Source organism: Ciconia boyciana, chromosome 6, assembly GCF_034638445.1.
Source record: "Ciconia boyciana chromosome 6, ASM3463844v1, whole genome shotgun sequence".
NCBI classification, from domain to species: Eukaryota; Metazoa; Chordata; class Aves; order Ciconiiformes; family Ciconiidae; genus Ciconia; species Ciconia boyciana.
In genome coordinates this window covers 3,986,803-4,013,757 of record NC_132939.1, presented here as the reverse complement: position 1 = coordinate 4,013,757, position 26,955 = coordinate 3,986,803, and the positions used below count along the sequence as shown (strand labels likewise).

Below are 26,955 nucleotides of genomic sequence, written 5' to 3'. Positions count from 1 at the left end.
AAAAAACAAGTCACAAAAATAACGTAGAAGCAGCCTAGGATTGCAACGTCAGAACCCCAAAGAGTATTTATAACACTTTAATCACCACCTTCACCGTAGCCATTTGTTACTTGCACTTGTCAAAACATTACATTTGCCTTTTGCTTGGGGCCTGGTTTTGTGAAGTGCTGAGCATCCTCATCTCACATCAACATCAACACGTTGTAGACTTATACCCAGGGAGAGATAAAATATGGCACGTAATGTTTTGTATCGCATATGTGTGGATGGCTGTGAATCAAGGAAACAATTGCTTTTAAATAAATGATGTGAGACTAGAAAAGTGATAACATAATGCATGATTTGAGAGCAAAAACCCAGCCCCTTTGAATTCGTTTCAATAACAGTAAAAAGCGGTGCCACTAACAGTACTGTTCTGAGGAGTCAATTGGCATTTCCACTGTATAATCCTGATTCTTGGGGTTGGTATCTCTGTCATTTCAAGTCATGCTGAGCTGTAACTCAGTGTGAAACAAAAAAATTGCTGAAATGATGGGATTTCTCTCTCCCCCTCTCTCTGCATCACAAAAAAATAAAACAGAATTTACATTTTATGAACTATTTGCCAAACCTCACATCATAAACACCTTCCTTTTAAATGGATGGATAATAAAAAGGAAGACAAAGGAGATAAACAAGTTCAATATTTAAAAGATTTGCTCAACATAGACAGTCCTTCCTTTCCACAAGTTTTTCTGTTAAAAAATGAGAAATACATTATGAGTCTCATTTAATAATAATATGAACAAAAAAATAAGGCAATTAGTAACGAATGCTCAAGTAAATGTATCTGTTCCAAAAAGAGGTGTCATAAAAAATGTTAGAACTGAAATTTACTACCACTGAAGTCAGCAATAGCATTTCCATTGCCTCCAGCTGGAGGAGGACTTGGTTCCTAGGAAGTTCACTTCAAAGATGATTATCTTTATATCAGCAAGTCTAGGAGCGAGGGCTCCATGGCTTTCTACATGAATGCTAAAGGGAATAAAGTGCTATAAATCCCTGGTTCTGCAATGATAAGGACTCTGGCCCCAGTTGAAATATACAGAAATGAAGTACAGTTATATGAGTTTTAAAATCCTACCAAAATCTTTGAGTAACCACATCTGCAGTCCTACCACAGGTAAATCTTCCAAGGCTCTTGTTACAACTGTGGCTTAAATAAGCAGTCCAGGGCCTGTTTCAGTGTTTGTTATCGGATTGTTCAAATATTTGTTACCTTTAGTAACTAAGATCTCTGACTCCTTGTTTCAGCTGTATACAGAATTTACTAAATTCACTGTTCATAATCTACAAGTAGAGACTGAATTATCTGGGAATTTTCAAATAATTTTGTTCAGACTGTGACTTTCAATTAATATAAAAATAGACCTGTAAGGACTTCCTTAAGTTGGCTCTGTTTTGCCCTAATAAATAACCGGTCTTTCAAAATTCTCTCATGGTTAAAGGTAGTGGCAAGGGATTTTGGTCATGCATTTCAATAATATAGGTAAGCAATTTTCTGGATTCTTCCTCTCTTGTGTGTTTTATTCACAATTTTTTGTTACTTGGGATGATTACAATTGTGTACAGCTTTGAATGGGACTGAATATACGGTTGCCCACTTTTGAACCACTACTAAATCACGCATCCTGACTCACGTAATGAGAGAAGGATTCCTTGTTGACGTTCCCAAGGTCTTTCCAGCAACCCTTGGGACTGAAATCCCTCTCTCCAGGCTCCTCCCAAGGCTGTGCGCCACGGCTCCTGCAGACTGCCCACCTCTCCTCCCAGTCTGCTTTGGAGCTCCGTCTCTGCTGCTCAATCTGCTCTGTCTCTTTTCCACGTGCATCCCTGCCCAAGACAAACTCAGCAAGGCTCCCCACCCAGATCTTTTAAATTCCTGGGCAACCTTACATTTGCCTTTGTTTTGGGCAGAAACATGTGCTGAACTGTCTCCTGTAGCTCAGAAGAGAAGGGCGGTGGTTAAACCTACCATTTTCAACAAGGCTTAACCCAACCTATAACAAAGCTCTCGGTAAAGATGTAACCACTTCACAACCCCGTGTGTGTGCATGTGCGTGTGCGGTATGTGGAAAGGAATTTGCAGAAGAAATGGCTATCTTTCCCTGAATTTCCAGCTGGACAGGAGCCACAATCAGGACCAGGACTCAGGCAGTTCAGGTCATTTGAGAGCTGCGCGTAGGAAAAATGTTTAATTCTGAGCATTTTGTTTCTGTTGGGACTGGAGATGCTGGCACCCTTACAGTTTCTACTTCAGACATCAGGGGACTAGCCAGATGTACAGGCAGCCCCACCTTTTTTGTTCTGAGCTGACTTGATCTCGGCACCAGTTTGGGAGCCAGGGAGGCCACACCTGGTGTGAAGTTTGGTCACTCAAGAGGTCTTCTGGGCTGGGACCAGCCTCCGCCAGACCAGCTCGGAGCGTGCAGAAGAGCCTCGCGCGGTCCACCCTTGTCCAAGCTCACAAGCCAATCTGTGTTAGCAAGCCTTTGCCTTCCTGAGACCGCGGGATTCAGAATGGTTGAATCACCTATGGGGGGGTCTCTACCGATGCTTTGCCATAAAAAGCTCAGTAATGCATAAAGCGTTGCTTATCGAACTTGTGCATGTGGCATCTGTCAATCCCAAATAATGCTAATGTTGATGGTAAGACAGTGTTTTATACGCTGAGCGGGCTCATTCGTAGGATGTTTGGTTGTCACTTGGTGGCAGGAGGAGTTCTCCGAAGCAGCGTCGTGGCCATTGGCAACGAAAGGGAATGGGTAGGAGGCATTCCCTAACTTGGCATCTTCTTACAGACAGAGTTTATGTTAAGGTGGGTTATCACACACATAACCAACCTTAATCCCTTTTAAATGAAGGTTCTGTTTATAGCATATCAAGGTCAGCATTATAAATCCCGGAACAAATCACCAGGTATAATTAAAAGGAATAATGCCAATTATATTTTCCAGTCATTTTCAGTACTTGAAATGTGTTCTCTGTACTCCTTGGATTTCTCACAGGTAAGTACAGATGGTATCTTTGCGAGCTAATAGTGACCTGTTTATTGTAGTTCCTTTGTTTTTACCACTAGCTTGAAATACATACCAGTATTAAACATTGTATATGGCATAACAAACTAGTTAATTCTTTCAGTTTTTCAGCGTTCAACAGAGCTTTAGAAGTATTTCCAAAGAAATTTCCAACCTCTATGTACACTTTGTAGATAAATTCACTTTGCTTTTTTCATGCTCTCTTTGTGGTCAGTTTCTAGCAGTCATCCCCAGTTCACCGATGAGAATTTCAAAGGAATAGAGGGTTTTCTCGACATGTCACAGAATATTTCAAAAACCAGAATGTCTTTAATCTTTATCATATAACTTTGCAACATAAAAGCCGATTCTGAGAGATAAAGTACTTCCATCAAGTAAAGACAACAAAACAAAATGTGATACAAAAGTAGCACATGACCTAATCTTCCTCTTAAAGAGGTAACGTCTTCATATTAAATTGAATACTTGAATTAAATTCATAAATATATTTTTAAAAATAACTAAGTTAAATTAAAAAATCCAAAAGTTTAATGACAAGAAGAAGAGAAAAAAAGTTGTGGTTTTAGTATGGTTAACTAGAATGTATGTATTCTATCAGTACAGCCAACTATTGTAGTTAGTACAGCCAGCGGTGCTTAACTAGCAGAAATTCTGCATAGTTAAACCATGGCTTTGTGACAGAACATGCATAAAGCACAGTAAATAGTAACACCGTGTACAGAAATGTTTAATTCTTTCAATTACAGAGGTTTACCAAGCCCAGTATATAACCTTGGGCTGGAAGAATGATAAAGATACTTTGCAGGTAGAGAACATTTTCCTGACAGGATCCCAAGTCATATTAATAAACTGGGATACTTTTTTTTTTTTTCTGTTTTCCACTGAAGGTGTAGGGGAAAAAATAAGAGAGAGTTGGTTTTTTCCTCTTTATTTGGTGGTCCTTCCTTGAAACTTTCCAAACCAAAGCCATTTCTCACATCTGGTTGGAACACAGATCTTTAAGACATTCAAGTAATTCAAATCAGATGTAAAAATCTAAGCTACACTATATGAAATTCAAGAACAATATAGTTACAGGGCTAGAAAAGTCTGCAATATGGCACCTCTTTTAATCAATAACAGCCTCCGTTTCAGTTTGACTGTAAATACAAGACTATAATTAAGAATTATCTACTGCATTAATTATTTCAATAGCCAGTGTAGCAAGTTACCAGATTAGTGACACTTTACATCTATAATATTATTAACAATTTCTTATCCCTGTTCTCTAGATGAAGTCCACAGCAATAGGGTCTGTATTAGATTATGGTTCCAATGGAAAATATTGAAGATCACTAATATCAATAAGTACTTCCTTATCTCAACCATTTGTAACTGCTTGTATTGACTTTCGTTACATTCCAGCAGTTCTGCTTAAACCCAAACGGTAGTCATTAATTTCCATTAACTAAGTCACAACTATACATAATTTAAATTATTTCCAATAAATGTTCAGTTAATGCCTGTTATCTGCATTTAATTTCCATTGATTCCAAAAAGCTACTGTTGAGCTTAATCACAGCCATAAGAAAAACAGTTTACCATAGGCATCATTAGGTCTCCATTAATACCACTGGACAGCTACAGGGACCGATTCCTCTCTTACTGTCAAGCAGTAGGGAGCAGTACTACACAGAGATTGCGATGCAAATCAATGGCTAAAAATGCAAACAGCTGCAGCTGGAGTTGACCAGAGAACAGTATTTACCTCATCAACAAATGCGTGCTCTTCTAGGATACCATTTCAGCTGGCCAGAAAATATTTTAGAGGTTTCCTTAGACTTAGCATGTGAAAATCAAAGTGAGCTACAACAGACTGTTGAAAGTAACACGGTATTCTGGCTTGTTTCATTTGAGTTAAAAAGTGTCGTCTGATAAAGAGAAGTTCTAGACCAAGAGAAAAATCAGTGCAACTTGGCTGATTCTTTTCCTTATTTTGTCCATACAAATACTCTGGCTGACCAAGGGAAAAAAAACCCAAACCCTTATCTGTAGGACTGTTTCAGATATTTTTGGATACTACAGGTTCTTAGCAACACTTTAAATTAATTGAGATTAGACCACCATTTTAACATATTCTTAGGTATTTTACATACAAGTCAGTTACATCTAGACTCTCAGAAACTGCCAACCCATGAAAACAAAACATCTGCATAAGAGTGATGATCTTGACTAATGTTCCTTTTGAAGAGAAAAGCAAAAGAATCAGCTTGTTGAAAATTAAATGTTACTATATTTTCAAAATAACATTTTCAATTTTGCATTGCAAATTTTTTTCCCATTTTCCATACTATTTCAAGTTGAGATCTAAATGAAATATTTTGCTTTCATTCAGACAAATCACTTGATTGACCAACAATTATTTTATTCATAATCATGCTTTGTAATAGCTTTCTGGATTGTTTTATTGCTTTCATTAGGAGGGGAAATAAAACTCAACCATAAGACATTCCCTGAGAAGGAAAAATCTAGATCTCACTGGGTTTTGGTTAGAGCATTTTTTCATTAGCTTCACTTTCTGAGTATGTTGAATGTCTTAGCCAAAAATGCCCTCCAAGCTAGTCCTGTACAAAAGTTGCCACACATCCCACGTTGTAGTATGGTCAAACCTCATGTCCATTATGAAATGACAGCGGGATATGGCTATTCCTAGAGTTTTATTACAGCCTGCTGTTTTTTAACAGTTCTGCATTCACACAGCAAAGACAAGACATGTTGATTATCTACATTTGGGGCTAGAGAGGCATAAATTACCATTGGACCTAGGAGTCCCCAAATTTGTAGACAGCTGGGTAGCTATTACTCCATCTGCATTGGCCAATGCATTCTACAGGAGGTTCAGCTCTGCCCTGGCTTAGAGCGCATGACTGCAGCCAAATCTCAAGGTGACAAAGTCTTGGGTAATAGTTACAAACTTTGCATCTGAAAGAAAAGTGACACCTCTAAGAACCAAAGCCAGATGTTGAGGGTTACGGGCTACAGGTGAAGAGACAGAGCTTAGCGTCTCAGGCAACCCAGGCAACCCTGACCTGCAAACCTGCATAACAAGGAGCTGATGCACACACCCTGTAGAGGACTGATGCTGTCAAGAGCTGCTGTAAGGAACTCAACAAAGGAAACCATTTGCAGGGCACAAAAAGAAGGAATTTTATTGGTCTTAGAGAACTTATCTCCTGAAACCTTATCTATTGACTTTACACAGACACAGACATCAGTGGTGATAGATATTATCTGCACTTCCTTTTGATTGCTTCCCTTTCATGCCAACATTACCTCTGCCTGGTCAGGTCTGAGCCTCTCCAGCTAGCCCCTCACTCAAGATCCAGTCTCAGCAAGGCTCCTGTAAAGCACCCTCCTGCAATTTAGCACAGAAGACAAGGGCAAGGTGGTTCCTGGGACATCAGCGTTTACACCTACTCTCTAATCACCCAGGTATTCCTGAGCACATTTAGCAGGAGGTCTCACAGCTGGCAGTGCCATAAAGGACTCAGTCCTCAGAGAAGGTGTTCACCATTTCACCCTAGGATCTCTCAGAAAGAAAGGAACAGAGGCACTTCTTAGCAGTGGCATTTATCCCAAGTACAGGTTGAAAATGTGCCATCAATATTTCATGCAAATCCTATGTAATAATCAGAGAATATAGAGAGCACGTAAAGCTTAATTTATTTCTAGTTCTTCTAGGGCCTTCTTATTTCCTCTTTTTTTTTTTTCATGTGTGTGTGTGGAACAGAGGTAGTCTCACCCCGTAGCCATGTTTCAACCCAAGCTTCTCAATGGAAACCTCTCATCATATTCTTGAATCCCAACCTGCTTCTCTTGTAGGAGTAAGATTCACAGAGTCCCACATCCTTCACATGCAACAGAGATGAGACTTCAGTCTTTTTGTTTTCCCTGACAGTACAGCTGAGTCTGACCTTATACACAAAAGCATGGGGAAGAGCCTATTACAGACAAGCAGAACAAAATGAAAGCAAAACATGACAGATATTAAAGGAAAGCCAGCTTGATGTCGCAGGTACCACTTGCTCCAGTTGGCAAAACTCATCCCGTGCTCTGACACGGCATGAAAGCACTTGTCGTAAGAGCCACTCCTTTATGCAAGGTCCCAAGGTCAGAAAACTGCACACCATTCAGTACGCCGCTTACCAACTGTGGTAGCAACACAGAGAGCTGTTGCTGTGAAGAGGCAGAATTGTATTCACCGTCAGATTTTTTTTTGCCTAATTCAAACAAAAGCAAAGTTCTACCAGGCTGGAAGTAGGTCATATAAGGAATGAACTGGTAGTCTCCAAAGACAGCTGCACAGCAGTTCACCCATCCTCAGAATAATGCTGGTGAATAGCTACGTGTAGACATCCACAATGAGTGCGAATAGCTGTTCCTGACTCCAGGTTTATGATGATATAACATGCATAGCATCTCCTACTAGTACTTGCATGTCTCAAGCCCATTTTCCCAAATAATTTGACTTTGAAATCACAGACTATGACCAATGTTTTGTTACACAGCACCAGATAAGGACATAAATGTTTTTCTCTTAATTCCCTTTTTGGAGTTTCTCAGCTCCACTGGATATTCAGATTGCCCCTATAAAAAAATAATTTTGCTCTGTGACTTCCAGAGGTCTTAACCTCAACAATTTGACCCTCAGTTATAAAATCTGCAAGTCTTCCAGGCTCTGCAACCTGGAAGCAAAGAATGAGGATTAGTTAAGTACTGTGACTGACTCATGAACAGTTGCTAGTTCTTGCAATGCCACAGCTTATGCTGTTCTCCTTTCACACTCAAATTACCCTGGAAGCCCTGCCCAGTGGGGCAGGTGCTCTCAGGAGATAAGCAACGGTGTGAAAAGTTTGGGAACTTATCCCATTGTACAATAAACTTGACATCTAATCTACTACTTAGATTTGTAGCACACCCAGTAGTGTTAAACTAATCAACCACTGTGGTCCGTGCATCCCTCCCAACACTTTTCAGTGGTATTCTAGACAGCACCAGTTTACTGTAACTAAAGATGCTCCATCTACATGTTTTTCCGTTTTGCACATGCAGACATTCCCTCAGCCCTGGACAACAAACTCAGATGACAGTGGCGTGGAGGATTCTTTTCCCAGCTGGATTCCCCCAGCGAGGGAACTCCTGGTGTACAGCTCTTGCAGGGCTTGCGGGTCATACACGTGGTATCTGGCCACTGAGCTTTGCCAAGCCTCAGGTGCCTTTGAGCATGTGCAGGACTTCAAAATTTGGATACTTTAAAGCTGGAAAAAAAAAGGTCGTATGATGTTTAAGTACCTTTGGAGCTAGGCATTAGTTGAGCAAGGGTTTTTGGGATTTAGTTTTAGTTTGAAGAAATAGTACTTGAATTTGACTTCTGTACCAATTTAGATTCCTAAATCTATTTTCTAACCTAGCCCTTACTGACTAAGGCATCTGAATGAGTAGCAGGGATTAAAATAACCACCTCTGATAATTCTCTAAATTCCTAAATTAAAAGCACTCCTCTGAGATACATAAATGGTTTGCCTGTTTCACATAGACCAGAAAATCAGGACCAAAGTCCAAGAAAAAATGACATATCAAAACATCAGCTGAAACAGAAGGTTCCAGCTGTTTCAAATGCCACTAAACCACAATGATTATTGCTAACATAAATAAAGCAAAATCTTAATCCAGCTTTATCAAGGAGTTACTAACCATATTTCTCTGTTCTTCCAGTAGTTTTATGACAGAGCGCATTTACATAAGCAAGGAGAAGGATGGTATATTAGCGACCACTTTCTCTTGTACTGTGAAAAACCCCAAACACCTAACAAATGCATCGAACAAACCACTGAACTTGGTCAATTCATACAGAGTAGAAAAAAAGCTGTCAACCCAACGTCTAAATTATGTCCTTGCTAAGTGGCTTGACTTGTTTTTGTTTTTTTTTTTATTGGACAATGTCACTTCCTTGTGACCACTACAAATGATAACAGTTGCAAGAGCTTTAGGGTTGCTAAACCAAAGGAATGGCTGGAATTTTTTGAAAATCTTTACAGCTTCAATACTCAGTTCAGGCTGACATTTTGTACTTTAAAAGCTATCTTTAAGGAACTAAATAGGTGACAAAGCACTCCAGAATCTGGCAACACAAAGAAAAAGAAAAAAATCAAAGCCTGGAAAAGCCAACCCATTGCACTTTTGCTACACTCCACGATTGTGGTGAAGGGTTTGGGTTGTTTCATTTGCAGACTCGTGGCTCCCTTCATTCCAGTAACAAAAATGCCAATAGCATTTCTAAATTAAACCCAGCATCTTGTCCCTTCTATTTAGGGCAGCTTTTTCTCTGCCCCACCACATCTCCAAGCACAATGCCTGTTCTCTCATACCATCTGTGTAAACTTCCCTCCACTGTTTCCAAAAGTGCCTTTTTCCCACTACTGGGATCCTCCACTCAAGGAGAACATTTTCAAGATGTGTTCAGTGAGTAATTTTTTTGCTAGTCAAGCTAAACTGATCACACAAAGTTTCCCTTTCTTTTTTTCTCTTTTCCCCACCATTATGCTAATGTCCAAAATGTTCTCTGAGAACCCTAATTCTCGCTCTTTAGAATACAAGGCGGGGGGGCAGGCAGGGAGAGCACTGAAGTTTGGTGCTGATTGAAACGTTACTGCAATTCCTTAGCATTCCAACAGACTCATTACTAATAAAGTAAAATATTTTTAAGGACACCAAAGAAATGCCTGCAGCAGGACATGGCAGAGGGAATCCTGAGCTATCTGGAAATGAGTTCACTCTCACTGGAGCCGCGGAGCCACAGAGCAGGACTGTTCAGGCCCAGCAGTGTTCTGCCTGGGTAAAGATGCTCTGCTTTCGGGATCCAGTGTAGTATCTCTCCGTGGCAGTTAATGAATGGTGTTTTGAATCACAGTAATTTTCACCAGGACTTGTGCTTCTATGCCTTTTAGGAGATTTTAATCTCTTGCCTCTAGTTGTTTATCCTGGCATTTCTCCATTAATTTTTTATCGCTCCAGCAGCTACCAGGAACTCCTTGGAACTGTCATGGGGGTAAGTTAACAGGGTGCAAAGACTGGAAAAATCAAAAATTTTTTTTTTTGCTGGACCTGCAGAGGGATTTAGGATTACATGTTTTCCTCTTGAGAAGTGAGAATGCCAGAGCACTGGCAGAGATTACCCAGAGAGGTTGTGGAGTCTCCATCCTTGGAGATACTCGCAAGTGGTCGGGACATATCCTGGGCAACCTGCTCTAGGTGACCCTGCTTGAGCAAGGACGTTGGACAAAATGACCTCCAGAGGTCCCTTGAAGCCTCATCCTTTCTGTGAATCTGTAAGAAATACCAAAGTTGGATTTATTAAAAAAGGCCAAATAGATTCATGGGATGGGATAAGAGACATCGACTGGGTTCTCTGGAATAAGAGGACATGCCACTGGTAGTGCCAGATCTAAAAATCAAGTCCCTATATGCTCGAGTAATGACAGACGAGGTACTTGGGTACCAGAGCAATGAGCATGACAGTACTGAAGTGAAGCAAAAAGGAGAGGTTCCAGTAGCTCTGTCACCACTTGTCCAATATAAAATTGTTCCTTTGGGCTCCCATGCTAATTCGTCTTTCCCCTAATATAAACTACCTGGTAGATTCACTATTAAAGTGCATGAAAGGCCGGGTGAACAGTTGGAACACACTATCTCTATTTCCGCTCGGTAAAATACAATCTCTTGACCTCAGTTAATAAGTGTATTTCACTGTTTTCCTATTGCGACCAGGCTACATGTTTATGTTTGAATGATAAGGTAGCTTATAGAGAAAAATGTCTCCTATAATTGTTCTGCAAACTGTATTGTTCTTTAATATGAACACAACAATGAAGTTGTGTTCATAAGCTTACTGTTACCGATATAAATAATTACAAAACCATAAAAAAAATAAATGCACGCAATAACCAAAAGTATAAACCCACCACTACTAAATAGCACTTCATAATTGTGGCTCTGAATTATTACTGCCTCACCAACAGAGCCACAATATCCGACTTCATAAAATCCTCCGCTCTACAAATTAAATGAATTGGATAATTAAGAAAGCCAATGTTTAGTCCACAAAGTGAAACCACCATCACTATAGCATGAGAATGAACCCACATTTTAAAAAATGGTAGCATTTCCATTCCCTGGCGCGCATGATCCATACCTCCTTGCTCTCTGTCCATCGGAAGCTGTGTGCGTTGAGAATGAAGGAGCCGGGCAGCTGCTTTGCTCTCCGTAACAGCCTCAGATGCTCTGCCAACAACTTCAGGTCTCGATTAGAAAATCTTCAGGGCTGGGACTTTGGCTTCCTACCTATCTGCAAGACACCTCATTGCTAACAATAAATAGAAAACTAGAGATTAACTGTAGAAGTCTTGGTGGGAAAAAAAACACCAACTATGGCACATAGGCGTGCAGGTCTTGCCCTAGGACCTGTCTGGAGGGGCTTGTTACAGAGAGGGGCTAAGATGGCAGCGGCCGCTCACGACGGTTCTTTACTACAGCATCTCCTGCCGCCGCAGGGAGAGGAGCGGGCCTGGATGGAGCGGCAGCTATACTTGTCCCTGCAGGTCTGGCAGAGGGGGATATAACCAGAATTACAGGCCCGACCCCACAAAGAACACCCGTATCCCACACCCCTCTCTGCTAGCCTAGAGAAAGGAGGCAAAGAGCAGGAATACAATTAAAATACAGGGTGTGTGATATAGTTCATAGCACATGCTGCGCCTGCTCCCCGTTTTTGCAGGGGGTTGCATGTGAGCATTCGTACGTCTGCGAGGTTTAAGCAGCACTCGCGGATCCCTGCGGCTGGGCAGACACAGCCCACGTGTCTGCGTTAAATAGTCTCCTAGAAGAAAACAGGGGGGAGAGGACATTCCTTTTCCTTCTCACTCTTCCAAGCCTTCCATCATCTTTCTGTTGCCAGCCTCCCTTCTTTCCTGCCCAGATTGTCCCAGATTTTAGTCCATGAACGTGCCCTGCCAGTCAGCGGTGGTCTGGGTGGCTGAGGATTCCCAGCAGCTGCCCTTTCCTCTGAGCAGCAGCATCGCTCCCACCGCTGTAGCTGAAGACAGAGCCTTGCCTCTGTGTTTTCTTACCTTGTGCCAAGAGATATCTATTATAACTCCTAAAATATGTTGGCTGTACAGCAGTGCCTGATTACCTTCACATTGCACTAGCTCTACAAAGAGGACAAAAATACACCTATATAGATGATGTAAGAGAATACGCATGCATGCTTTATTCTGAAGAGCATCTCCAGAACAGCTGCTGATACTTTGCCGGTTGCATTTTACTTGTAACATTTCAGCATTTGCCAACAAGATTTTTTGCACTGCATGCAGACGGCCAGGTGTTATTATCACTCCACCCACATGCCGGAGGTCCAGTAACAGTCCTGCTCCTGGCAAAATTCAATCTTTTCTCATCTCTCGACCCATGTTCATCTTTGTATTGTTTTTTAATTAATCTACGGTTAGCTGAAGCTCCTGCCATAAATCAATGATTCCCTTTCAATTCTTGTTAAAGATTTTTCATTTTCCTAAATTTGTGGCGCATTGCTCAGAAGCCGCTAACAGCACACTTTTCTCTCATTATCAAATCAGTGAGGAATGGAGTCAATGAAGCAAAAAACATGAACCCGGCACTGAGGACCTTCAGGCTTAAGGGCCTCTCTATCTGCTCCAGACACGCTGCAAATGAAAACATAGTCTTTTGCCACCTTGAAAGCTACAGGGCAGATCCTCTCTTGGTGTAAAGCACCATAGCTCTGTTTTGGGACGCAAGCAGGATGTCCTCATTTACACCAGCTAAATATTTGACGCCGTACACTGCCTACTCTCTAGCTGAGGGAACAGCTGGCTGGCTGTGAAACTGCCCCTCAAAGAGGAATTGCTGGAGTTTTCTGTGACTATGTATTTCTAAATGCAAGTTTTCCATATCTTTTTATTTTGCCAAGCAGTATATTGAGGTCTGTACCAAGTTCTTCAGGGGACACTCACATTGAGGATGTCTCTTTGTGCCTCCCTGCGCAAATGTGCTCAGTGTTTCTTAGCACTGTCATTTAATGAAGTTCTAATCATCATGGGGTTCCATTTACAAGAAAGCAGTCTTAAAAATCCCAAGCCTTTCCAACCGTGTTTGTTTTAAAAAGAGAAGATAAACAAATTACACAAAAGAGAGTGATGAACATACCTTCTTGTTCTCTTAAGTGGCGTGAGAGGAAAATCACTGTTTAGTCAATGAAGGAAAATGCAAGCTATAACACATTTTAAGGTAGTTTGTCAGGGTGACTGTGTGCACAGCAAGATCTGTGAACTGCACACACTAGAACTAGGCCCAGTTACAGCATCCTTTATGGCTTAAGCCCATGCTCACTATGCATGTGTATTACATTAAACTTTTTCCTTCTCCCTTTCTCCAGTTACCCTTCTGTGCATTTTGGTCTAAATTTTCAGAAAATTGCATGCACAGTTCCTACGATTATGCATGTAATCAATTAGTTATTTATGTATACAACTACTGTGACCAGGTATGCAAATCTCCAAGCAGCTTTTGCCATTTTTCAATGATCTAGCCCTTTGTCATTTATACGTCCACTTTTGTTCCAAACAGCAAGTTCATGGAAATTTAACTCATTTGAAACATATGCGTAGATCCATATGAACTGCCCAAAAGCATCACAAAGAGAAAGGATAACCTTGTTGTTAAGGCAGGAGAGCGCGAAATCTGGTTTCCATTCTGAGTTCTGCCACATATTTCCTGTGTAACCTTGGGCAAGTCATGAACTGTAACCTATCTCAGTGTAGCTGACCTACATGTAAAGCAGACAGAGCCATCCTTACTTCACGGGGTTATTGAGACGTTTCATTTGTTAGTGCACATGAAAAACATTGAAACAATTAAGTGGAAGGTGCTAGAGAAGGATAAGCTATCAGTAATGGTATTATATATAGTCACAGTAACAAACATGATGGATGATCCGTAGTCAATCGTGAAACAGTAAGTAAAGGGGCAAACATGGCCATTGAGAACTGAGCAAAGAAAATGGCATACAAATTCAAGCAGAGAGATGAATGAGAACCAAACAGTAATGGTGAGCATGAGCAGGCATGTGAGTAATTAACCTTTATACTGCAGTTTCTACTATCCTACTTGGTCTTGTCCTTTTACAAAGGGCCACAGTGTCAGAAGACAGTTGAGAAGAACTGAGCTGGTTAATATGGCACTGACCACCTCACGGTCTGTCTGATGGGCATGAATTATTCTTCATTAATCAGGATAATCCTGATGATAGTGATATTCATGCCAGGTATTGGCCAAAAGCTGGTGGAGAACATTGTTCTCTGTTTGGTTTCCTGTAACTGTGTTCAGTTATCGGAAAACACGCCCTCTTTGTTTCCTTACACACCAGAACAGAACTGTAAAGTCAATTCTGTTGCTGTGGTTGCTTTCTTCTTTTTGGATAAAATGCAGTTAGACTTGCACATCAGTTCACTAAATGTTTGGGGTATGGCCTTGTGGGAGCCATATAAATCATGACATGTTCTGAGAGAATACATCTCCTTTTAAAAATTACCTAATTTTGTAGCTGACCTATATATGGCACTCACACTGACATCATTAGGAGTCTAGAGTAGACTGATTGCGGTATCTGGCCCAAATTTATGACTTAATACAGCAAAATGTTCAGTATCCTCAGATCCAACTGGGATAAAATGTTACATCTTTGGCCCCATATAGCAAATTTCTATTTTGATTAACAAAATCTTTCCTCGTGAGAAATGAAGCAAAGCTTTTGAAAATCTATTAAAGACTGTATCTCTTTACCTCTGCAAAACAATTTGATGAGTCTTCATTTCACGCCTGATATTCCTTGGGAGGATTTGGAAATCAGAATTAAAAACTAACATAGAACTAACGAAAAAATTCTGGTACGTTTAAGTTTGAGGTTTTCTGAGCTACAGGCAAATGTTTGAAAATACGCCTTGATACCTACCTCGAAAGGTGGTTGTCATCCTGTGAGTCCGTATTCAGCCTGCAGCTGAGGAAGCAAGCCTACCGACAGTACATTTGAATTTGCTACAGAGAGCTTTGTACTTCCAATGTTAAACGTTCAGGTGTCCAGGGACTGAAAAAGCTGTGAGCTGCTGCAGCGCGTCGGCCTCCTGAGATCCCTGGAATTCACCCCTGTTTGAACTGGAGCATATCGTTTGGAAAAAGATATCATCTTGATTTAAAATGTTCCAGTGAGGGAAAATACACTATAAACTTTGGGAAATTATTTCAATGGCTAATTAAACTCAATTAAAAATCTATGATGATCAGAAGGGATCTTTGCAGGGGTCCTTATCGGCTACAGAGAAGGAGCCCAGATTTACTATTTTTATATGTGAATTGCACCTGTGTGACGTCGTATTTTTTTTTTAATCACCGACTGTAATACAAAAACACACTGACTGTAAAAATCTGGCTGCAGAATGATTAGAAGAGTTACTATTCCCTTCCAGGTCTTGTGAAGTGTTCATTAAATCTATTAGACATAACCTGAAAAATGGAGATAATAAGCATGTGCCGTGGGAGTAGTTCCACCACACTTTAGCTGGTCTTCATTATCATCGGAGCTAGAGTCAATGGAAAAACACAGACACTTCTACAACATGATTCATTTGATCTTAGGCATACACCCACCTTACATTTAGATGGATGAATCACATTCGTAGTATGTGTGGCAGTTAAGAAAATCTGGGCTGTGGCCCTAATTCTGAGCAACCAAGAAAAGGCCAGATGAAACAGTTCTACCTGATGGAAAATGATCTGCAAGACAACAGGGTGGAAGGAGTCAATCTTCAGCTCAGACCCATGGTGTTCCCCTGCAATCGCTGGTCGCTGCAGTGCTGTAGAGAAATGCTCTAAAGCCATGTCACCACATTAAGCGCTGACTCCTGAAAGGAGCAGATTGGTCCAGCAAAACTGTTGGAACCCAAGTCCCAACGTCCATCCATGCTTCCAGCGCTTTAGGGATTTTATTCTGGGCCAGATGTAGTCAAGTCCCACTGGCTGCATGTAAGTTAGGTTCACTCCTGGAGCTGGAACAGACCTCATGCTTTGGATGAATCTAAAAGGAATCGAGTCCAGGTGCTCTGCGATGTGAACCAGAGCACAGCAAGGGGAACAACAGGGAGATTCACTTCGGAAACAAACTCCAGGTCTGTGCTGCACTGTTAGTGTAGAGACATCCCAAGTGTTTTTTCTTCATGACAATAAGGTACGTGGATCTGTGCTCAAGGCTAGATCTCTGTTAGTGGTCATTATGTTCTCCATCCTAGTCCATAAGCTGCTAGAGACATTCAGTTATACGTTCCCAGAGCCAAAGCAAGTAGTCTGCTGCTTTTTCTTTCTTGGGATGTGTGGTTGCTGACTCCTGTCAAATGTAGCTAGTAAGTTCAGAACTACAATGCTCACTGGCTTTGAGTAAAAGTGCCCAGGGACCTAGTCTAACAGCCGGTGCCTGTGAGTGAGGTATCTGCCTGGGTTTCAAACTATGGTTAGATACTGCATTCTGAGCAATTGCCTATGTTTCACTCTAACCTGAATCCCTGATGAAGCTTACAGATCAGATTGGCTTGGTCGAAACCAGACATTCAGCAAATCTAGGCACTGCAGTCCTTTCTCGTTTTTCATACAAATTCTCTGCTTCAGCACAGCAGAAATACCTACTTCCATCTCTGCTTGGGCTTTTGTAACTCTACAGGCTTTAAAAGCATCTGTCGCTTTACAGTTTGATCTTGAGTAGAATTTCTTCCAGTACTAATGGAGATAACTCTAGGAATAAGGTTCCTTAAACTGCAAGTTCCTTAAAGGAGAGGTCCATCTTTCATTTTTTCTGTAAGTGTTGTGCTCATCTACAGGCTTTATAGAGTTAATAATAATAATAATAATGCAGAGTTACACAGGTGGAAACTTAAAACAAGAGGTCAGATGAGAAACATGGCTTTCATCAATGTCTGGGGTCATCACTGGAATGCAAAGAGATCATTTCATTTGTAGAAGACTCAGTAATTGTAGGAGGAATATTGTCTACCCCCTTCTCCACTCTCCAAAGAAATTACCTAATAGTTTCCAATTGAGATGGCTTTTAAAAGAATTTGGTTTTGATTCAGTCATCATCTCAGAATAAGGAAAAGTATTTTACTTTTAAATTGTAATTTTCATAGTGGTCTAATGCCAGCTGAAATTTGCACCATTCCTCAACTAACATATGCTTCTTAAATTTTCTCTGCCTTTGATATACATCTAATAAAATAAATAGGTGAAAATAATAATCTGCTGTACTTCTAACCCAACATCCAAAAAGTTCCTTGAGAAGCTGGATTTAATTTCCAGACAGGGAAGCTGAGGCAGAGGGAGCTCTAGGGCTTTGCCTGGGATCCCACAGCAAGGCAGCAATTGACCTGGGAATAAAATCCAGGTGTGCTGTTTAATTTCCACATGCGGTCCTCTAACCGATACAATATCTAACCGATATTGGTCCTCTAACCAATTCCTTCTCTCTACAGCTACACCTGATTTCTAACAGTGTTGGGAAAGTGTTATTTTTGTGTAAGGTTCCAAAGCTAGTTGTCTTACCTGAACCTATTGAATTTTAAAATGCTGTATTATTTTGCTTTTACGGATGAGAAAATGTGTATTCCACCTGTCAGAAATGATACACTGATAAATCTCAGTGCTCATGATCGCTGCTGCCAAAAGATCGGGTTGCTGTAAAGATGAAAAACGTCATTTAAAAAGGCGACAACATTCAGCTACTTATATGACAAATACAATGGAGGGAGATTTTCTCCCTGAGTCCTCTGATGAGGCTTTTTAAATGTTAGCTGTTAACTAAGGAGTGGCCTGTTGGTGTACACATGCAAAAGCAGTATTCAGAGTACTTGTCTGGCCTAAGTAGGAAGGTGCTGTTCCGTTTAACGGGGGCAAGGCCCAGCTACAAAGAAGGGATAATGGAGATGCCATTGACGACAGGGATGCATGCAGAAGCCACAGAGATTCCTCCTTTTGTCTCCAGCCCGAACACAAGGGCCAGGATTCTTTCATGCACAGAAAGAAACAATTGCTGGGCCCTTGAAGGAAATTCAGTTGAGTCCCAGGTAGTGTCAGCTAAGAATCTTTTTGTTCATAGAGAAGAAAAATATGCCCATTGCAAGACTTCACATACATCAAGTTGTTGGGGTCTTTTTAAACAGAACTAGGCGAAAGCTTTCTCTGCTTCCTCCCACAAAATGCCTTGGGAACTTGCTGCAGATCCCAGCTGTCAAATTGTTGCCTTTTTCGTTCGGTCAAAAATACATCTATATTTTTCTCTTCCCCAATTAGATAATCTTTATTTTTCATTCACCTCAGGTCTAGCTGCATCACTTTGACCTCTCTGTGAGGCCTGGGTAAAGCCTGAAGATGCTGGGCCACAATTCTTAAGAAGGAAACTTCAAGTTCTTTCCGCTTCACTTCCCCTTCACATGTCTGAGGCAGTTAACGTTGCTGCCCCATAGTCTGCGTGGCAGGAGCTGTGTGCTAGCTGTGGCACCTATTGTCTGCGTTTTTCCTCTCGTTAGTCTCCTTGACCTTTTATTGTCTTACTCCTGCAGTGTCAGGTCAGACTTAGTGTAGGTCTCCCTTCACTAAGGACCCCTTTCCTTTCGTGGATCACTAAGCAGGACAATTGCTCTATCCATCTTTTCAGGGTCTATTGTCGAGCCCCCCCTGAGCTGAGAAAGGTTTGATTCACTGGGAAACCATTTTGGTCAAAGGGAAGCCTGACTATGTGTCCTTTTAGGAACTCTGTCTTAATCACTGACTTTTTTATCTGGGATATGAAGAGGATTCAGGAGATCAAAAGGTTTGGGAGTACATGGGTTTGACCACATTTTTCCTGGAAATAATGGGAAACCTCCACTGAAAAATGAGCTCCGTTACAATGGGCAAACAAGAAGGAAAGCCACATAGTGTTCCCAGAGCATTCTGAATCATCAGACCTTCAATAGCTTCCATAGAGAAGGGAAAAAGTAAACAGAAAATGTAAATGGAATGTAATAATTAATGGACCTAAAGAAACAGACTCATTCGATTTGCGCATAATTGGTGCCTTTAAAAAAAAGATAAGTCAAAAGAAATCGACAGAGCAGATGGAGAAGGCTGAAGACTGGAAGTTCAGTTTGGCTGAGTATGCAATGGACATGTGTGTGATTACTCAGAATTAGTAGCTCGCCTCACCTTTACAAGTGCTTATACATTCAACAGCCCCATGTATTTCCCAGGACCATGGGGTGTTACAGAGATCTTGCTGGAGCACCACAGCAGAACTATGTTGGTGTTGAAGGCCCTGACTTTGTCACTAGGAGTCAGCCACATTCTTGCTAATGCCTTGAAGATTTCTTCCTGCATGGAAGAATTATAAGGCCTTATATAGGACAGTCATGAAACTTCAGTGACTATATTTCCAAGGAAGTTAACCAGCAGCAACCATTCCCATTCAGGCAATTTCTTGAAACAGAGATGTAGGCACCTCTTTTGGTGCACAAATTTCAAAGCGTTTGGTTCAGGGACTTAACAAAAACCAGGAAGAATGAAAATGCCTTTTTTCCTGCCATCTAGCTAGAACCCTTTTACCTGCTGGTGTGCCAAACGCTTTTTAAAATGAACATTTCAGTCTTCCTTCAATTAGCCATTACCTCTGCACAGAGTCAGCTCAAGCCTTTTCAAAATGCAAAGCTGAATATTGCTGTGTAAGGATAAAAGAGAGGAAAGGGACTGGTCTTGGGAAGGGAGGAAAGCAAAGGGAGGAACTTGGACAGAAAGTCTTGGAGAGCTGGACTCCTGTTCCTGCTCTCAATAAGATGAAAGAAAAAAATGAAAGCAGAAGCCAGTGCCTCAACTTTTCCCTTTGACCTAGGCAAAGTCAAGAGGGAGCCAGGCTGTTTTGTCTATCTCCAGCAATTTACTTTTCCTAGGTATTATCTGTGCATTTCCTTACGTCTTTTTATACTTTTAACATGAATAATTAAGGATTCTGCTTTGGAAAGCACCCCAATTTAGGCAAAAGTTTGTATTTAAACTTCAGTACATGCTGAGATCTTTACCGGAGTCAAAGAAAAAGAGTCAACTGAATGTAGTGAGTAGCTATGCACTGGGTTTTGGATGAGGAGCTACAGCTGGCTTCAAACAAGGTCAAACTTTCAGATTAAACATTTATTCTCCAATAAGAAAGTGAGAAAAAAAGCCTTTTACAAAAACTAGAAAACTCAGATTAAAAGAAAAAGTCTTTCCAGCCATGAAGAGTAAGAAGTGACACTATCCACATCCCTGATGATTCAGGTAGAGCTAAGTGTAGAACTGAATGAAATGTGAACCATTCCCGTTTTCTACAGTGAAATTTCTGAGCCTGACATTTCTTGGTTGGAAAAAAGACATAATCCTTGTGATATTTACATTGAGTACGACCAGGAGAATTTTTTTGTTTGTTTACCAGCATATATTGTCACTGAAGGCACAGAATTATCCACAGTAACCTTTGTGCCACCTTAATTTGCTCCTGCCGTGTGACTTCCCAGTGTCAACCCATCACTTAATGTCAGCAGTGTCACTTTCTGTCAACATTACCAAGTAGAAGTGTCCAGGATATTAAATATGCTTGCTTTTACGTATAAGAGGAAGGGAAAAAGTGATCCAAGCGTTTCCTGTACTGTAGAAACACCTGAATATTGTTTCAGTTGCATTGTTACTGACTCATTGACAAAGTTCTGCTCCAGAAGAGTCTTTAGTCCTGATCCCTAATGACACTAAATATCGATTTTCTATTAATGAGTCCCAAACATATGAGGGGAAAAAAAGTGATCAGTGAATGAAAACACAAGTATATCTGCAGACCTGGTGGAATCAGTAGAGCTGCAGTTTCAAATTCCCAAAGGCAGAGAACAAGTACTGTGGGATGTATCTCAGCCATATTGGGAAAGCCCTTTGCGTAATGGAAGTGCAGTCTCACGTGGTTAAGCTTCTTTGGAAAACCGTTGAGTTTTACATACCCTTTAAGCTTGATAAAGAGAGCTTTGCTGTATACCTCTAAGGATCTAACCACCCCGGATTCTGAGTATGTGGCAATGCCACCAGCTTTCACTTGGTATTCACCTGGTACTATGGAAGTTACTTTCTCTCTGCCCCTTTTTGATGGTTATATGGGAGGAACCTGATCCAGAGTTTGTAACCGTGGTGCGTATTGCGTGGTTACAAAAGTTAGGTCAAAAAACATCCCAGAGGAAATACCTTTAAGAGAGAATGAGGAATTGTTTTCCATTTCTCTGGTGACTTAACATCAAGGCTATTGATAGAGGTTTCCTTCTGGACCCCTCTAGGTTGCTTGACACCCAGTAAGCATAGCTCAGGTGAGCTGCCACACTTCTTACCTGTGAAAGCAGCAAGTTGTCCTAGGTATCCTCACAGTTCAGTCTTTCTTGATGAGCTAACTTTGGTAAAATTTATTATGGGCCTCAGGAGAAATTAATTCCCCTGACAGAGAAGTAGATTGAGAATTTAACTTAGCATAGCTAATTTGTCCCCCGTAACTTGGAAGGTCTCATACGGCCTGCTCTGTCAGCAGACTGGTGGAGGCAGGACCTCCAACAAAGTAATGGTAAAAGGAGGAGGGTCACCTCTTCCATTAGCACATCTGGATCAGGAATAGGATGATTTACTATCCCCGCCCCAAACTCCTATTGAAATGAACAATCCCGTTCCTCACAAAGGACTAGTGGCTCTGCTGCATATTTAACTGGAATGGTAATATGGTCAGTTGCATAGCTAAAGATGTAAGAATTATAATATGATTGAGCTAATTGCTTCCAGAGGGAAAGAAACAGAAAGAAGCTATAAAAAGGTATGCAATATTTGAAAATCAGATTTTTTTCCCCAAATAATACTGTTTGCAGAGCTTTACATGTCAGGTGGAACATAAATTATTAACTGTTCTTTCTTGTAAGCATGTACATTTTCTGTGTTTTGTTAAATCTTTTCTCCATCTACTGGTTCATGCTAATAGCTTCCATAGTAAAACGCAGTACATACAGGTGGGCAAAATGACTGCGTATTCCAAGTACTTAGTTGCATTTAGTAACTAACCCTTGCTGTTGTATTCAACCTTGTAATTTTCTAATCTTGAGACACTGAGTAAGCGCAAAGCTGTATTAACTCTTCTTTTGTAATAGCTGGACCAGTAGCTGGTTAAAGTCAAAGGAAAGATTCCCATTAACTTTAGTGGTGTGTGAATCAAGCTCTTGATATATATAGAAGGCCCCTGAAAACAAAGTTGTTGTTTTTTTTAATGTATTGTCTCATTTGTTGAATAGCATGGCTTACTGCCCAGCGTTATGGCAGTTCACAATGACTATTCTTCCCACCCATTCTCCTTCTCCTCCTTCCATTAATCAGTGATGGGTCGAATTCAAATGTTTTGGAAGTTCTGTCTGGTTTTGATGTGATGGTACATAAAAATATCTACAAAGTAGTTATTAGGGTGCTTGGTGTGGCTGCATTTGTCCTGGGGAAACCTTCCCCTCCTCTCTGAGAGCAGCAGCACATTTTGTGGGAAGGTTGGCAGCTCTACAAGGTCTTCTTTGAGGCAGGCTCCACTCCCTCTGCCCCAGTGGTACATCCATCATTTTTGGTTTTCCTTTCCAAAATGCTTTTCACAAAAGTCACTTCCTTGTTTCACATTACTCCATGCTTTGTGAATTCAGACTGAAACATGCTGTGAACCAGATCCGTATCTGGTGTAAATCAGCATCATCCTGCTGCTCTCAGTGGAGCTACAAAATTTTGTATCCATGGAGGATCTTGCCCATGAACTTTCTACACAAAGAGGCAGTTTTGGTGGAGTGAAAAAGGGTTCATGTGTTTTGGGAAGAGATATTAGCAGGAACAGCACATGGAAAATCCCACCTAAACAATGAGGTGTTTAACTTCACAGACACTAACATCTCAGTTCTGCCTACTGAGATAATTCTTGATTATTTTTTTGCTCTGACAACCCTCATACGGTCCATTTCTGGGTACTAGAAATTGGTGCAGAGCAAAAAAGGACTGGGCTGCTGACTGTGTAAGAGAGCTCAGTGAGCATCACAAACTAGCCCTATATAAATATATCCTTTACACTCCCATTTCCTTATATAACTGACCACCCCAAGCACCTTTTTAAAAAGTTGCTCAAAGTTTATTCAAGGATGCATTTGGTTAGATTTACAGTACTCGTCACTTGTTGGCCAAAAGTGACATAAGGGATTTCAATGTGCTGCTTTTAACGTGGTGACACTGCCTTTAATTTAGCGTAAGTGATTATATATGTTTGACTGTCAAATCACTGTATGTAGCTTTTGTGGTTGGGGGCTTGTTTTATCAAAGAATTCTGCTGAACCTCTTCCAAACCAGAACTCCCATGTGTATAATTATATTGTATTTTCATTATATAAACTTTATTTTTAAGACTGAAAACATATGAAATGATTATGGGAATGTGCATTCTATACAACACCACCACGTATTTGTGGGAAGAGAAGTTTATAACATAAACCAAATGGTGTCATTAATATACAGGTACAAGATGCATCCATGTGACCCATAAAACTAACGATGGAATAGAGGGATCTGAAAATACATGCAATTGCACTTCAGATTGAAAGAAATTTATAGCAACCTTTATTTTGCATTAAATAGCACCTATGTGATACTCTGTGGAAGTGGATGTCAAAGATTCATAGCCTGCGGTTGAACAGTACCTGTATAGCCAAGTTAGGTGCTTCCAAAATACCTTTCAAAGTGATTGACAAAAAATATTATTACTTCATTAATAGATTTGATTGGTGCAAATACAGCTCTTTGAGAGACCTGTTTGAGAGACCTATTTTGTCCCAATTCAAGGTGACACTGGGACAATGATTTTGGTGTTTTGCCCTAAAATTGTACACTGGGATTATGTCCTTAGTTTAATTTCATTGTCTTCTGTCACAACCCAATGAGGACCTGATTCCAGTTTGAATAGGTGCCACAGAGACCAACATTTTAAGAGATGTCCAACAGAATATTGTTTAAGGCAGGATCCAAAATTATACCCAACAGCCAGGTCTGGCCAGGAGGGATAAACTGTGTAAGTTCTGAGTAAGCTGTCATCACCATCATGTCCACAGTCCATATTCATTCATAGATTTTTTTTATTAACAAGGCTGTCAAGCATTGTCCCTATGTTATAAACCGGGAACTGAATCACCATGTAGATTAAGCATCTTACCAAGAACACACTAAGTATGTCCGTATAATTCAGCACTTGAATTCAGTTCTCCTTCTGCACCCTTACTCCATTGCCCGAAATAATAAGCTGTCCTTTATTTCAAATATCTTTGGTAGCTCCCTATGTAATCCAAATTTTTTTTTCTCTCTGCCTCAGTAATTTTTGCTTGACTAATAGCAATTCTTTAAAAAACAATCGTCAAAAAAAAAAAAGACTCTAAAGGGTGCATCATGAAAGCAAACCATTATATATATATGTACATATATATATATGCACATACAAACATACGCACATAGAGAGCGAGAGAGATACACACATTCACACACAGAGCAAACTAGAGGACACATCCATCATCAGAACAATCTATGAGTCATCCAAGATAAATGCTAACTCTTTCAAGGCAGTCCTATACAATAGATCAATAAACAATATCTTCAGTCTGTGGCTGGGAATTTAGACCCAGTCATTTACAAGCTAAAAAACAGGTCAAGGAATAATGATGATAACTTGCCTTATCGTCAAGCAGTGTGTGTGACTGTTGTCATCTGTAAACTACTGACGTGGGCTCACATGGGCTCTGAGTCTTCTGTCGGGGTGACAGCACAGAAGTCATTGATGTTACAGTGCTGTAAACCTGAGTGGAAAATCAGGGCCAGGGTCTAAAAAAAACCTCTTATAATTATGCATAACTTATAAGTTAAGATAGAATAAACTTTTAAAAGGACAACAAATGCAGAAAAATACCTGAGTCAAATGAACACAGGGCTTCCTAATCACCAGAGAAGTCATCTGAAGACAGTTTTGCAGGCTCAATGTAGCAAATTCCGGCACAGCATTCTCAAAGTCCCCAGCCAGAGTCACTTTGAGCTCAACCGCTCTTGAGCAGAGAGAGCTTGGAAGCTGATGAATCACTATTGAGCAGTATGTATGTTTTCATAAGCTCCACTTTAAGGAATGTCCATTCAGCATCTAAGCTAATGACCATTGGATAAGGGTGCAGATGGAATGCGGTTTCCACATTTGGAAACACACTGTGATGAATCTGTTCTTTAAGTGTGTTTATGTTTGAGGGACTTTGCATGCAGGCTATCTCCTCAATGGCATGTTAAACTCTGCTCGCCAAAGAGAAGAGTGCAAGAGGTGAGGTAGTGGAGGGGGAGGAGAAGAGTCCAAAAGGATGGAAAAGCTTCAAAATACATTTCTTTAGAAGCACTGAAATTGAATTTGCAAGGTTTGAAGAGCCTTTCTCATTTAAAGGAAGAATAATAAACTCCAATAATTCATCCAAACTCACCACAAATTATTAAATGTCGAGGGGTCTGGAGCTGCAAAACAAGACACTGTGTTTTCCAGTATCTTCACAATGAATTTAATTTGCCAGTACATCGTGTGATCCAACACTGAAATCTCTCAAAATGTTTGCAGACGACTTTTGTAGATTTTTTGAAGCTCTACTGATTCCCCCTTTCCATATCTCCATGTGCATGCTGATGTATGCTGTCACTGTTGTCAGTTAAGATTTGTCTTTCACAGTCTCAGCGATGATTTTTGGTATAAGGGATGAGTTTGCGAGGGTCCTGTATTTCAGCACGGCATTTAGGCCTAGCTCCCATCATGCGTGTATTTACATTGGAGACAATTGGTTCACATGAGGTATTCTCCAGACTCAGTACTGCAGTTTCTTATAGTTTCTATAGAGCAGAGAGACTAGAGCTAGAAACTTAACAACTGGTTTGTAGACAACACAGAATTATCCTCAGCTTTTCTCCCAAACTCATGTAAACAACTTCCCCACTCCCAAAATAACTCGCAAACTACCTTTCCCCCTCCTCATACTTATGTATTCCTCTGCACTTCCTGATCTTGGCAGGGATATTTCAGAAATAGCTATTACAATGGTGTTTCCACTCCGAAAGAGGAAACACTGGGTGGGAGGAGTTATGAAAGGAACAGAGGAAGCAAAGCTGTTTTCATACCATCTCAAGCTGCACTTTTACAGCAAATAGGTGGAAATGCATCTGGGTGAAGTATGCCGTTGAGCCGTCAGAGCCCCACCGTTGTACAGCACAAGGCCAAAAGTGAATATGCATAAACCGGAGCGTGTGTGGCTCCTTGCATCATTCAGCACAGCTGACGCTGACAGGCAGCTCTAAACTGTTGAACAAACTGAATGAATCAAGGTCAGGCCAGAGTCAGCAGCAAGCTTCCCTCCCTCCACAATTCACTGATACATGAAAGGTACTGACTGGATGGCTCTTTCGTGTGGCTTTGTGCAGTCGTACAGTGGAAGTTGCTCCATCACATGTTTGTCAGCAATCCAAGATTTTAATTCTGAACTTTTCCATGAAACCAATAGCTATATTTTCTGGCTCTGGCCCGCTCGAGTGCTTGGCCAGGGCTATGGGAATGAAATGTCAAAGCAGCCTGTCTATGAATTGAGATTGCTTTCATGCGTCTCCACCTGCTGGCTGGCATTTCACTAAT

At 40.8% G+C, this 26,955-nt stretch overlaps 1 long non-coding RNA gene across 6 annotated transcripts in view; it reads right to left on the bottom strand.

The window, feature by feature from the left end:
* The window catches only part of LOC140652613 (uncharacterized), a 57,343-nt gene extending 31,112 nt beyond the window's left edge, over positions 1–26,231 (bottom strand). Inside the window, exons 1-5 of one of the 6 annotated variants that reach the window (XR_012042877.1) lie at positions 25,216–25,853; positions 24,983–25,105; positions 11,308–11,478; positions 10,292–10,442; positions 5–8,374 (exon numbers count right to left, since the gene is read on the bottom strand). This is a non-coding gene — a long non-coding RNA (uncharacterized lncRNA). Of the gene's footprint in view, positions 1–4; positions 8,375–10,291; positions 10,443–11,307; positions 11,479–24,982; positions 25,106–25,215 lie in introns of those variants that run through there. The other 5 variants (XR_012042879.1, XR_012042876.1, XR_012042881.1 and 2 more) reach the window with 5 other exon arrangements.
* Between the last annotated feature and the right edge of the window lie 724 nt (positions 26,232–26,955).